Raw genomic sequence first — 14,381 nt, 5'->3', positions numbered from 1 at the left:
AGCTGCCAGCCCCTGATTCCTTTTAGCACGACTTCCCCAGAGCTCCTGATCTCTTTTTCCTATAGCTGCTTCTCCTCTTCTTAACTAACTAACCCTGCCTCAGCCCCAGTTTTATATAGGGGAAGTTCTTCCCCTCCCAGGACTGGGCAGGAGGTGTGGCATGCATAGGATTCCTGACCAAGAGACCTCCCACCTGCTCTCAGACATAATATTGCTATTACTGTGGAAACCAGACCCCTGGGGTGCCACATATACTGACCCCTTAGCAGCCCCCAAACTGATGTCTCCAACACTGTATGATGGCCCCCACACTGTGCAAAGACCCCACATTATTTCCCTCACTGTATGACCCTAACTGTAATCCCCACACTGTATAAATAGCCACCATATAGTATAATGCACCAGATAGTCCTCAGTATAGTATAATGCACTCCACATAGGCGGAGTCTGTAGCATAATCCCCCACCCCCCATAAGCAGTCTGTAGCATAATCCCCCCACCTCCTATAGGCAGTCTGTGGCATAATCCCCCCACCCTCCATAGGCAGTCTGTAGCTAATCCCCTCACCCCCATAGGCAGTCTGTAGCATAATCTCCTCACCCCCCATAGGCAGTCTGTAGCATAATCCCCTCACCCCCCATAGGCAGTCTGTAGCATAATCCCCTCACCCCCCATAGGCAGTCTGTAGCATAATCCCCTCACCCCCCCCATAGGCAGTCTGTAGCATAATCCCCTCACCCCCATAGGCAGTCTGTAGCATAATTCCCCTCACCCCCCCCCATAGGCAGTCTGTAGCATAATCCCCCCACACCCCATAGGCAGTCTGTAGCATAATCCCTCCCACCCCCCCATAGGCAGTCTGTAGCATAACCCCCCTTCCCAATCAGAATAAATAAATAAACACAATACTTACCTCTCTCTCCTCCTCGTTACCCTGCTGCTCCGAGTGCCCGGCCGGCACAAATCTTCAGCACAGAGGACGCTCGCTCTCCCATCACTGAGCTTGCGGTTGCGGTGATGTGCGGGGGGCAATGCTGGCACCGGGGGGGCCCCCTTCTTCTCACGGGCCCCATAGTATCTGCCGGGTGGTGCAGGGACATCGGGTCTCCCGTCTCTGCCAGGAGTGTAACTGTAGCGGCGTGCCACTACAGTTACAATAGCGTAGCTCCGGGTGGGCCCCCTCAGAGCGCGGGGCCCGGGGCGACCGCCCCCTCTGCCCCCTCCGGTAGCTACCCTACTGATGCTAACCTGGAGATACATCATCAATATTGTAGAGGAAAACCCTTTTAGGAACGAAGCCTGTTCTGAGTCTTAAGACTTGTTTTGTTGTGACACGTATTTTCAAATAGCATTATTTTGGAGTAAATGTATACACAAATCCAATTAGCTTGTGTCACTATAAGTTGAATAGTTCAATCTTTATATACTGTCCCGCAGTGGGGATGGAGATGGGTTGTACAATAATCCTTCTCCTTTTTGGGTCTACCTGCACACCGCCCACTATCCTCCTATTACAGTCATAAATTGTTGGTTATTTGGAGTCATTTGTCTCCACCAGATTACAGTCTGGAAGCTGTTTTACAAATCTATGCTTTAAACATTTTTATTCTCAGTAGAGAATCGCGCATGGTACCGGAGGTGCGCGTCCTTGAAAAAAATTGCATCTGCATAGTAGAGCAAATAATTCATCATTCTATTATTTGCCATCTAACAGTCATCATTCAAAATGAAAGAACATTGTGATAGATTGTAAATAACCAGTGGAACAGCAAACAGACACCAATTCTCTGCAGGGAGACAGCACCTCATTTTGATATGCTGTTCCTCAGGGCTGTATGGTGCCCTGTGCAAATTTGTCCTTTGGTGCCCCCACCCTATTGTTTACTCAGAACTAGTGTTGAGCGAGCATGCTCGACACTGCTCGGTACTCGCCCGAGCATCTCACTACTCGGGATGTTCGGCGAGCACCGAGCATTTCCGGGTTACTCGGGCGGGAGCTTGGGTCTCTGCCCTGCACATTTGGCGCTCTTTACAGAGCCAATGAACATGTGGGGATTGCCAGCCAGTCACTGTAATGCCGCATCCATGTTGTTTGTGGGCATTACAGTGATTGGCTGGCCGCACAGCGTCACCTCGAGTATTTAAAACCGGGCGCCACCATCTTGTGCACAGTCGCTCCGGATCAGACAGTGTAGGGTCAGTGCTGCTGAGCTAGGGAGAGATTTATACTCCAAAATAGTTAGTGTAGGCTCTCTAAAGGCTGCCAAATCAAACAAACAGTCCTTCTCAGAACTAATATCCATCCCAGATATCAGGCAGGCAGGCAGGCTGTATAGGAGATGCAGTGGTTATACCAGCAAACGCTGCATTACAGTCCTGTGTGCTCCTATTAGTTAAATTGCTAGACTTATCACCCCGGTCTCAGGGGCCAGGAAAAATTTTTTTTTTTTCATCTAAATTCTGTATTTTTTTTTCCTCAGCTAGACTGTCCAAATACGTGTCTTAGGCTGCGTGCCCACGATGCGTTTTTCATGCGTTTCCGCTGCCGAATTTCCGCAGCGGAAACGCATCAAAAACGCATGGTAATCCGCACCACATGGTCCTCAATGCCATTCCGCAATGTCAATGCACATGCTACGGATTTTTCCGCAGCGTTTATGCTGCGCTCAAAAATCCGCAGCATGTTCATTAATTTTGCGGAAGCGCAGCGGAATTGCCGCCATTGACTTGCATTGAGACGCACATAATCCGTGTCAGTACATTTGTACACGCGGATTATCTGCATTTCAATGTGCGGATGGTACCCACTTCTGGAGGAAAGAAGACTCTCATCCAGACCTGGGTACCATTGTACCTGTGAAAAAAAGAATTAAATAATAAATAAAGTTTATATTCACCTTCTCGCGGGCCGGCAGCGCTTCTCCTTCCAGGACCTGAGATGAAGTAGCGGTCATGTGACCGCAGGCTGTCTCGCGAAATGCCGGCAAGCCAGGAAGGAGCCAGGAAGGAGCGCGACAGCACACGCGGTGGCATAGTATAGCTTTATTTTTTTATTTTCACGGTCACACTATATAAATCCATGCTGGTTGCATGGATTTATATAGTGTGACCTAGTTGTCAAGCACTTTCCAAGTGATGCTATCGCCTGGAAAGTGCTTGTCAGTCCGCATGCGGAAACACATGCGTTAACGCATGTGGATACGCATGTGAATCTGCATGTATTCCGCATGTATTCTGCAGGAAAAACGCATGCACAATCTGCATGCGTTTTTTCTGCCAGGCAGATGCAGAAATGCTGCAGAAATTTTCTGCTTCATTTCTGCATCGTGGGCACAAAGCCTTATTAACCTTTTGGTATTCCCCCCCCCCCCAAAAAAAAAAAAATTTGAGTGTGTCTGTGACTTTTCAGACACCAATATATCTGTTTAAAAGAGTCTGGTGTAGGCCAGAAAAATATAACTGTGGTTTTGCAGTTCCACGGGTGAAAACTCTGTATTATCCTGATTTTGGCATTTTTTGCCGTAAAAAAAACCTGTAATAGTGTCACCCTGACTGGTCAGACACCAATATATCTGTTTAAAAGAGTCTGGTGTATGCCACATAACTATAACTGTGGTTTTGCAGTTCCATGGGTCAAATCTCTGTATTATCCAGCTTTTGGTATTTTTTCCGTAAAGAAAAACAGTAATACTGTCTCCCTGATTGTTTAGACACAAATATATCTGTTTGAAAGATTCTGGTGTAGGCCAGAAAAATATAACTGTGGTTTTGCAGTTCCACGGTTCAAATCTCTGTATTATCCACTTTTGGGCCTTTTTTACATAAAAAAAATAGTTTGATTGTGTCGCTGACTGTTCAGCCCCAAATATATCTATTAAAAAAAGTCTGGTATATGCCAGTAAATTAGAACTATGGTTTTGTAGTTCCATGGTTCAAATATCTGTATTATCCAGCTTTTTGCCTGTTTTACGTAAAAAAAAAAAAAATAGTGTCTCCCTGTCTGTTCAGTCACAATTATATCTGTTTAAAAGATTCTGGTGTAGGCCAGAGAAATAGAACTGTGGTTTTCCTCTTCCACGGTTCTAATCTCCTTTTCATTACCCTTTTTCCATTGATAGTGTGAGTGTAAGCTATTTTACTTAATTTACAATGGGCAAGGCGCGTGGCAAGGGACGTGGAACTGAACGTTCTGGTGATGGTGCGTGTAGAGGACAGTGCCGTGGCCAAGGTGAAAACGTGCCACAACCAACAGCCACATCTTCTCGCTCCCACTTCTTGACCCAATTACTAGGGAACCACACTACAACACCAGTATTGCGAACTGATCAGTGTGAACAGGTTATTAATTGGATAGCAGATAATACTTCCAGTTACCTGGGCACCACCACCTCCGGTCTGTCTTCCACACGGTCAAGTTTTAGTAGACGTGAGTCTCGACCGCATACTCCTCCTCACCCTGATGCTCCTTCCTCCCACCATGCCGAGTGTCGTCAGACAGCAACTGATCACACACTTGGACACTCTGAAGAGCTGTTCACTGGTCAATTTCCATATTTGTGCCCCTCGACTGCTCAGCTTGAAGTGGTGGAAGAGGAGATCCCATGTAGCGATGCCAAAATATTTGAACAGCCACGGCCAGAGGAAGTCGACGCTGGCAATTTGACACAAGAGGTGGACGATGACGAGACACAATTGCCACGAGGAGGAGTGCGCAACTGGAAGAGGAGGAGGTGGTGGATGATCTAGTAACTGACCCAATGTGGCAGGAGGACACGCAGAGCGAGGCCAACAGCACACAAGGGGAGGGAGGCAGAGTACCCCAACAGGCAGGAAGAAGCAGTGTGGTGGCCGCACACAGAAGGCGGGCAACAGTTCCCCGTAACACCAACACGAGGGACATTGCCAGTACAACCGGTAGGTCTTCCAGAGTCTGGAATTTTTTTAAAGACTCTGCTGATAACCCCAAAAAGGCCATTTGTACCACCTGCCATGCCAGCATCAGCAGAGGTGACAAAAATACCAGCCTGACCACCACCAGCATGATCAGGCACATGGCAGCAAAGCACCCGACTTTGTGGGGCAAACTCCAGGGTCCACGACCAGTGTCAGCGGGTGTCACCACTGCTTCTTCCGCTGTTGTGCATGTAATAGAACCCCCTGTTGTGCGTGCAAGGCAATTGTGACGCCTACTTCGCTACTCGCTAGCCCACCCTGAGAGATGGGGGGGTACTCTGAACCGGGTCAGATGTTGGGGGTTGCAGTCATGGCCTAGGCCCGGTCCGTGCCCAGGGTCATCACATCAAAAATAAGGGCTAGGAGGGACGGTGGTAATCGAGTGGATTAATTGACTATGCCACCTGTGGTGCCTGGTGATTCGCCACCAGCGTTGCGGCAGTCCTCTGAGGCGGGATGTAGTGGCAGCAGAAGATGGTACTACTCCCCACAGGCGGAGCAGGGCCTCAGGGCAGAGAAGATAAAGGAATGGTGGGTGCAGTGCCGCGCAGGAAATAACAGGCTTAAGTGGAGTGTGAAGTCATCCAGGGTTTTTACTCACATTCAGATGTACTTTAGCCTCAAAGCTTCCCTCTGCTCCTCGCGGTGTACTGCGGCCACCGGTAAGGGGGTCCAGCACTTTCCAGGTAGATCAGGAGCACCTGTCGAGACCCCTCTGGTGTGTGTTCCTCTCCTTGGTGAGTTCTCCCACTAAGTCTTCTCCTGACTGTATGTGTGGTTAGAACTAGGTGTAAGGCCGGGTCTCACTGGATTAACGCAGGTAGAGAGGTACAGGTGGCATATGCCGCTCCGTCCGTATCCCTCCTGGGATCCACTAAGCCTCCGGGCTTTTCTGACTGAGACGTGAAGTAACAAAGTCAGATATCGGGGGCCGGTCACCCCTCTTGCAGCAGGAGTCCCTCTGACTAGGCTAGAGTAAGAAATACAGGTGGCGTGTGCCGCTCCATCCACATCCCCCTGGGATCCTTTTGACTGTGGAGCTTGTCTCCTCTGCTCCCCTCCAGGCCTTCTTAGGTAGGGACCTTGACCAGGTAGAGGCAGTGGTTAACTCCGACCCGCTCCTCGTCTCAAGGCCAGAGAACGAGGACCGTGTATCTTCAATAGGCTGCAGGTTCTAGCAGAAAGCCACAATCAGCAATGAAGATCACAATCAAAGACCTTGAACCTAAGATGGCCGTTGATTAAATATGAAATACTTAGTGTAACCTAAAAGTGCGTCCTCCACCCTCACCCACTACATGGTTCCCCCTATCTTTTGGTTTCCCCCATCTCCTCTTATCCCGGCTGGGGCAGAACTATGGTGCTTTAAAGCCCCCCTCAGGACAGGAGTGGTGTAGTGTTGAATGGATGGCTGAGTCCTGAGAGGTGCTCCTTCCTTACCTTGAAGAGGAGGTACCACACCTCGGTCTGAGGTGCAGTACCCCTGTGGCGACTGAACCCTCAGGGGCACCACATTCCCCCCTGGTAAAACACAGCACGTCCGCGGGCTGCAAAGAGAGCAAAGCATGGTAAAAGCAACATATATGCTTTTTGTAACAACATAACAATCTTCCCATTATGGGAGGTACTTTTTATTGAACGTTGCATATAAATAATACAAAAGTATAGAACATCAAAGAGACATTATGCAAGTAGACAGATCAGTATAAAATACAGTAAAAAGAGAGTCAGCTCAGCAGCATGAGGGACCTGTCCCAAACCCTCAACGTGGGCCCTGGGGTGGCTGCAGGGCATGGAGATCCAGAGTTGGACCTCCAGGAGAACCACTCCAGACAGGTTTTACTTCTGATGTCTGAGGTAGTAGTAGAGCGGTTTTGTATAAAACCAATAGGGAGCACCTAAAGAGATGCAAACTATTTACAGGGTGAGTCTGTCTACTGCCAGTCCACAGGGACAAATGTCTCTCTAAACCGGGAGGAAATATAACATAATAAACATAAAACGGTAACTAAACAACAAGGATGTGCAACCTCCGGGGCCGCTCACTCTAGATATCCCCAGCGAGGAAAAGGCTCATTTCTCCCTACGGAGCCTGACCGGTCCTCTACTGGCAGGCGCGTGGGGGCATCACCCCTGAACACCCGGTGAACGTCCAGGGCGTACCAGCCACGCACTTCATGATGGCGGGTGTACGATACTAAATCGCCCGGGTAGAGGTTCCGACAAGGGTGTCCCTCTTTCAGTTGTGGCTCTACGTCCCACCGGCTGACGAAGACGTCCTGCTCAAACTGGGGACTCCGTATGAAGGCCCATCCCGCCTCCTGGTGAAAGCGGACTATGAGCCCTTCCTCCCGAGGGCTTGGACGGGCGGCCTCTGCCTGCCGGGCCTTGGACTTCGCGGCTTTGGAGCGCACCTCCAGGCGCTCGCAGCAGATCCTCCTCTCCCGTCGCTCCTTGTCGAATTGGAGGAGCTGCTTTTCACAGAACTCCTTCCTCCTCTGCGCATCAGCCCTGGTCTCCTGGGGAAAGCCCATCAGGTCCCCCCCTGGTTGTCCCAGGCCATCTCTTCCGCTGCCGGGCAGGCGACCGGGTGCGCAGGAAGCGGCGACATCAGAGGTTGCTGCAGGTCCTCTGTAAGTACGGACCAGTCTGGGTTGGGTTTGGTGGTATCCCCAGCAAGGGCAGGATCCGGTTGTCCAGGGGTCGGGAGGCACAGCAGACCTCCAGCAGTGGCAGTGACAGGGGCTTCCAGCTCCGGAGCCAGGAACTGCTCCAATACTACAGCACCCGGGGACAGGGGTGCCGGCATCAGATCCAGGAGGGCCACCATGCGTCTAGCGGCCGGGACGGGGCTTTTTGGCTTACCCGCTCCTGGGCTGCACGAGGCCTCCGGGGTTTCCTCCTCCTGGGTTGCTGCTCTGCTGAACACGCTTGGAGCACCTTGGCGGCGGGACCGGATCTTTTGCAGCACCTCCTCTCGCCATTCTGCGGAGACCGCTCGCTGGGCCTCTTCAACCCTCCGGGTCAGGTCCTGCGTCTCCCCACGGAGGAAGTCAGTCTCCTCCGGGGTTAGGTAGATCCTCCCACTCCACGGAAGGGAGTAGGTCGTGGGCCTGCTCTGGAGGACTCGGCGGATCGCTCCTCGGCGGCATCCATCACTGCTGCAGGGTGCGGTGAGTCTGGGATTGTTGTGGCCACACCTCGTTATTGCTTTCGACTTCTCCTCTTTTCAGGGCGGCTCCAGGGCGGCTGGCTGACGGGCACTCCCAGGGATTCCCATCCGTTTTGACGGACATCCCTGCGCGGACTGTCTCTGCTGGAGGGGGCGGTCTGCACTTTTGGCGCCATTGGGGAGCCAGGCCCACGATGGGAGGTTCTGGGTTGTTGTCCTTTTTGCACATAATGGCGTCCGTTCTTCTTAGGCGGGCGCCACATGGGATGTAAAACGACAGTCTGTTGTAAAGGCGCACAGTACCCGGTAGCAATGGGGATAACTTCTTCCATTGCTGCGGGCATGCAATCCTGCCGACTACGCCAAGCTCTGTGACGCCTACTTCGCTACTTGCTATCCCACCCTGAGAGATGGGGGGGTACTCGGAACTGGGTCAGATGTTGGGGGTTGCAGTCGTGGCCTAGGCCCGGTCCGTGCCCAGGGTCGTCACATCAAAAATAAGGACTAGGAGGGATGGTGGTAATCGAGTGGATTAAATGACTATGCCACCTGTGGTGCCTGGTGATTCGCCACCAGTGCTGCGGCAGTCCTCTGAGGCGGGATGTAGTGGCAGCAGAAGATGGTACTAGTCCCCACAGGCGGAGCAGGGCCTCAGGGCAGAGAAGATGAAGGAATGGTGGGTGCAGTGCCGCGCAGGAAATAACAGGCTGAAGCGGGGTGTGAAGTCATCCAGGGTTTTTACTCACATTCAGATGTACTTTAGCCGCAAAGCTTCCCTCTGCTCCTCACGGCGTACTGCGGCCACCGGTAAGGGGGTCCAGCACTTTCCAGGTAGATCAGGAGCACCTGTCGAGACCCCTCTGGTGTGTGTTCCTCTCCTTGGTGAGTTCTCCCACTAAGTCTTCTCCTGACTGTATGTGTGGTTAGAACTAGGTGTAAGGCCGGGTCCCACTGGATAAACGCAGGTAGAGAGGTACAGGTGGCGTATGCCACTCCGTCCGTATCCCTCCTGGGATCCACTAAGCCTCTGGGCTTTTCTGACTGAGACGTGAAGTAACAAAGTCAGATATCGGGGGCCAGTCACCCCTCTTGCAGCAGGAGTCCCTCTGACTAGGCCAGAGTAAGAAATACAGGTGGCGTGTGCTGCTCCGTCCGCATCCCCCTGGGATCCTTTTGCCTGTGGTGCTTGTCTCCTCTGCTCCCCTCCAGGCCTTCTTAGGTAGGGACCTTGACCAGGTAGAGGCAGTGGTTAACTCCGACCCGCTCCTCGTCTCAAGGCCAGAGAACGAGGACCGTGTATCTGCAGGTTCTAGCAGAAAGCCACAATCAGCGATGAAGATTACAATCAAAGACCTTGAACCTAAGATGGCCGTTGATTAAATATGAAATACTAAGTGTAACCTAAAAGTGCGTCCTCCACCCTCACCCACTACATGGTTCCCCCTATCTTTTGGTTCCCCCCATCTCCTCTTATCTCGGCTGGGGCAGCACTATGGTGCCTTAAAGCCCCCCCTCAGGACAGGAGTGGTGTAGTTTTGAATGGATGGCTGAGTCCTGAGAGGTGCTCCTTCCTTACCTCGGAGAGGAGATACCACACCTCGGTCTGAGGTGCAGAACCCCTGTGGCGACTGAACCCTCAGGGGCGCCAGACAATCCCCTGTCCATACCGCATGCAAAGATGCCCCCTCCTCTCAGTCTTCACTTGTTATGGCAGTTTCTCAAGAAACAGCATCAACGTCCACGTCCCATCGCAGCGTTCAATTGTCCATATCCCAATATCAAAAAAGGAATAGTCGGCACTGCGTATAGCTAGGGTGGTGCACGTGGAAAACAATGTCTGTAGAAAAAGAAAATCCCGGCACTCACGTGTTGATAATCAGTTGATTTATTCCACAACTCATACAAGACGTTTCAGCCTGTCCAAGGCTTTTTTCAATTGTGGTTAAATACATTCAGTCAAGACATTTATACACAGATCCACGGAAATGACATAATTCTCATTAACATAAAAAAAGAGTAGACCAACAAGACAAAAAATATATAACAAAACTTTACAACAACATGCAAAAACATACAAAAATTAAACAATAATATACTTAAATTCCACAATAAAAAAGAACAAGTGAATTCATATATTTAGATAATCCCCAACTAAATGTAAGGACATATAAATCGCAGATTGTAAAATTTATTGCATGAATGTACCATGTTTCAATATCCATATTCCTCCATATTCTTTTGGCTAAATATATGTAACATTTCATAGTTTTTCCAGAAAAAAATTCCTTTCATATTTTAAGATTTTTTAATATTTCCCATAGAATCCAATATATCAATGACAAATAAATACATATATCTAAATGGTCTCCAACCAAATATAAGAATATAAATCCTGAGATATGGATTCCATTTCATAAATATATCATAAATGTTCTAATCTAAATTTCTCAATATTCTTTTTATTAAACATATCCAACATTATATAATTTTTTGGAAAAAATTCTTTCATATTTTAAGGTTTTTCCAGAATATTTATTAGAACAATACTGCTTGTAACATTAATATATACAACTGATTTCCCATGAACAGCCTGCATCAAGTGACTAAATCTATCCTTTATTTTCTTCTCCCTTGTAATCATATTAGTAAATACCTTATAAAGAGATCAATATATTGCCATACTCCCATAAATCCTAATTGACATCATAGAAAAAATTCATCATATTATTCCTATGTCACTTTATATCTCATTATAAATTGTAACTACATATAAAGCTACTACTAAAGGAATAATTACAGACGTACGGGAATAGAGAACATCTGTGTTGTAAATGATTCTCACCTCCCCCAGATCGTTATCTGAGATAAAAGAGACTTTTAAATTCATCCTTTGTTATCATCTATCCCCTGAACAAGACTTTATTTATTTCGTTAAAGGTGACAGTATAATTAATTATCTTTCCATCATTCCTAGAATTATCGTAAATACATAGGGAAACCATCCATCTTACATCATATCTTATCTCAATTCTCAATCTCATTAAACCCAACAAAATATGGCAAGTATAATATGCATCCCATTTGTTCCCATGCAGATACTTCAGGAATTCATCGCATCTGGGATGTCTAAAAAAGAGAAATAGGATGCATATATTACTCATTATCCTGGTCACATAATACCACTAACATCATATTCTCGATTCAGGCCATTTGGATATAAAGTTCCCAAAGTATATATCCAAAAGGCTTCTCTACGTAAAAGGATTTTTGTGATACTACCTCCTCTTCTAGGTGTATCTATTTGTTCTAAAACCTGATATTTCAATTGGGCTATTGAATGCCCTTTTTCCTTAAAATGTAATGGAAGGGGAAGCGAAGTATCACCACACCTGATAGTAGATTTATGTTTATTGACCCGTGTTCCCACTGACTGCATGGTTTCTCCAATATATGCAAAGCCGCACGGACATTTTATCTGGTAGACCACATTTGTAGATTTACATGTATAGAAGCCCTTAATACTAAATCTTTTACCTGTCCTAGGATGACTAAAATATTCCCCCTTAATTACATTACTACATTGAGCACAATTTAAACAGGGATACGTTCCTTTATTTTTTGTTGAAAGAAAAGTCTGTCTAGGAATTATTGTATCACTCCCAACATCAGCCCGTACTAGTTTATCCTTCACATTGGGCAATCTTTTGTTACAGATGAGGGGAGGTACATTAAATTCCATCACACTCGGATATGCTTGTCCTAGAATATACCAATATTTCTTTATAATCTGATCTACTTTTAAATTGACCGGATGATATTCCCTCACAAAGCATATACGTCATTCATCCCTTCTGCGTGTTTTCTTATCAGTAACTACCTCTCTTAATGCCCCATCTAGAATACGTTGGGGATAATCTCTCAATCTAAAATTTTCACACATTTCCTTAATTCTTCTTGAACAGGTGGAGGGGTTGGTGACAATCCTAGTCACTCGCTGAAACTGTGATTTGGGGATAGCCTTTTTAACAGAATGTGGATGTGCACTCCTAAAATGTAAGATACTATTCCTGTCCGTATCTTTTTTATATAAATCTGTCTCAAAGTCCCCTTTCTCATTCCTAATCACCATAGTATCCAGAAAATTTATCCTCTCAGTGCTATGTGAAATGGTAAATTTTAATTCACTCCACACACTATTCAAATCATCATAGAATGTCATTAGGGTTTCTTGTGGCCCCTCCCATACGCAAAAAATGTCATCTATGAACCTAAACCAGGCTCTTCCATGCATTTTGAATAGAGGATGTACATAGACATAATGCTCCTCAAAGAATGACAAATATGCATTTGCGTATGGGGGGGCCACATTCGTGCCCATTGCTGATCCCCTCTTCTGTTTATAATACACATCCTGGAACAAGAAATAGTTCTCATACAAAACCACCTTTAGTAACTCCATCACTATATCTCTTTGAATCCCTGGAAATTCATTTATCTCAAGAAGCCACCTCACTGCGTTTAATCCTTTTTCATGTTCTATTGATGTATATAAACTTATCACATCTATTGTAGTGATGATGGCCTCCGAAGATAAATTATGAATGGTTTGACCCCTCTAGTGAAGAAAAATAAATCTTTTTTATTAGATACAGGAGATTTTTTAGAAAAAATTAAAACCATTCATAATTTATCTTCGGAGGCCATCATCACTACAATAGATGTGATAAGTTTATATACATCAATAGAACATGAAAAAGGATTAAACGCAGTGAGGTGGCTTCTTGAGATAAATGAATTTCCAGGGATTCAAAGAGATATAGTGATGGAGTTACTAAAGGTGGTTTTGTATGAGAACTATTTTTTGTTCCAGGATGTATTTTATAAACAGAAGAGGGGATCAGCAATGGGCACGAATGTGGCCCCCCCATACGCAAATGCATATATGTCATTCTTTGAGGAGCATTATGTCTATGTACATCCTCTATTCAAAATGCATGGAAGAGCCTGGTTTAGGTTCATAGATGACATTTTTTGCGTATGGGAGGGGCCATAAGAAACCCTAATGACATTCTATGATGATTTGAATAGTGTGTGGAGTGAATTAAAATTTACCATTTCACATAGCACTGAGAGGATACATTTTCTGGATACTATGGTGATTAGGAATGAGAAAGGGGACTTTGAGACAGATTTATATAAAAAAGATACGGACAGGAATAGTATCTTACATTTTAGGAGTGCACATCCACATTCTGTTAAAAAGGCTATCCCCAAATCACAGTTTCAGCGAGTGACTAGGATTGTCACCAACCCCTCCACCTGTTCAAGAAGAATTAAGGAAATGTGTGAAAATTTTAGATTGAGAGATTATCCCCAACTTATTCTAGATGGGGCATTAAGAGAGGTAGTTACTGATAAGAAAACACGCAGAAGGGATGAATCACATATATGCTTTGTGAGGGAATATCATCCGGTCAATTTAAAAGTAGATCAGATTATAAAGAAATATTGGTATATTCTAGGACAAGCATATTGTAACGGGTCTGGGAGGCGGAACCTCTGAGCTACTATACAAGGGGGCGGTCCTTGTAAGGGAGCGGGTGGCGACCAGGCAGGCAGTCACAGCAGGTGACCGGGACAGTCTCTAGAAGAACGGGCAGGAGGTCATGGCAAGTGACCGGGGCAGTCTCTGGATGAACGGGCAGATGGTCACGGCAAGTGACCGGGGCAGTCTCTGGGTGAACGGGCAGATGGTCACGGCAAGTGACCGGGGCAGTCTCTGGGTGAACGGGCAGATGGTCACGGCAAGTGACCAGGGCAGTCTCTGGGTAAAGTGTTGGTACGACCTGTGGCGGCTGATGGTAGACGTGAGCTCCCAGGTGAGCAGGCGAGAGTCTCTGGATAAACGGGTGGTCACAGCACGTGACGGCGGAGCCTCCAGGAAGACCAACAGACAGGCGGCAGATGAGCGCTCCCAGGTGAGCGGGCAGAAGTCTCTGGACAGGCGGGTGGTCACAGCACGTGACGGCAGAGCCTCTAGGTAGGCTAGCAGACAGGCAGCAGATGAGCGCTCCCAGGTGAGCGGGCAGGAGTCACTGGACAGGCAGGTGGTCACAGCACGTGACGGCAGAGCCTCCAGGTAGGCTAGCAGGCAGGTAGCAGATGTGCGCTCCCAGGTGAGCGGGCAAGCTGGTCCATAGACAGACTGACAAGAGTTGGAAGGCAGACCGTCGGACCTCAGGCAAGCAGGCAGGTA

This window comes from Phyllobates terribilis, unplaced genomic scaffold (assembly GCF_046119375.1).
Source record: "Phyllobates terribilis strain yellow unplaced genomic scaffold, ASM4611937v1 Scaffold_8__6_contigs__length_399053987, whole genome shotgun sequence".
Lineage (NCBI taxonomy): Eukaryota > Metazoa > Chordata > Amphibia > Anura > Dendrobatidae > Phyllobates > Phyllobates terribilis.
Note: the sequence above shows the minus strand (reverse complement) of the source record.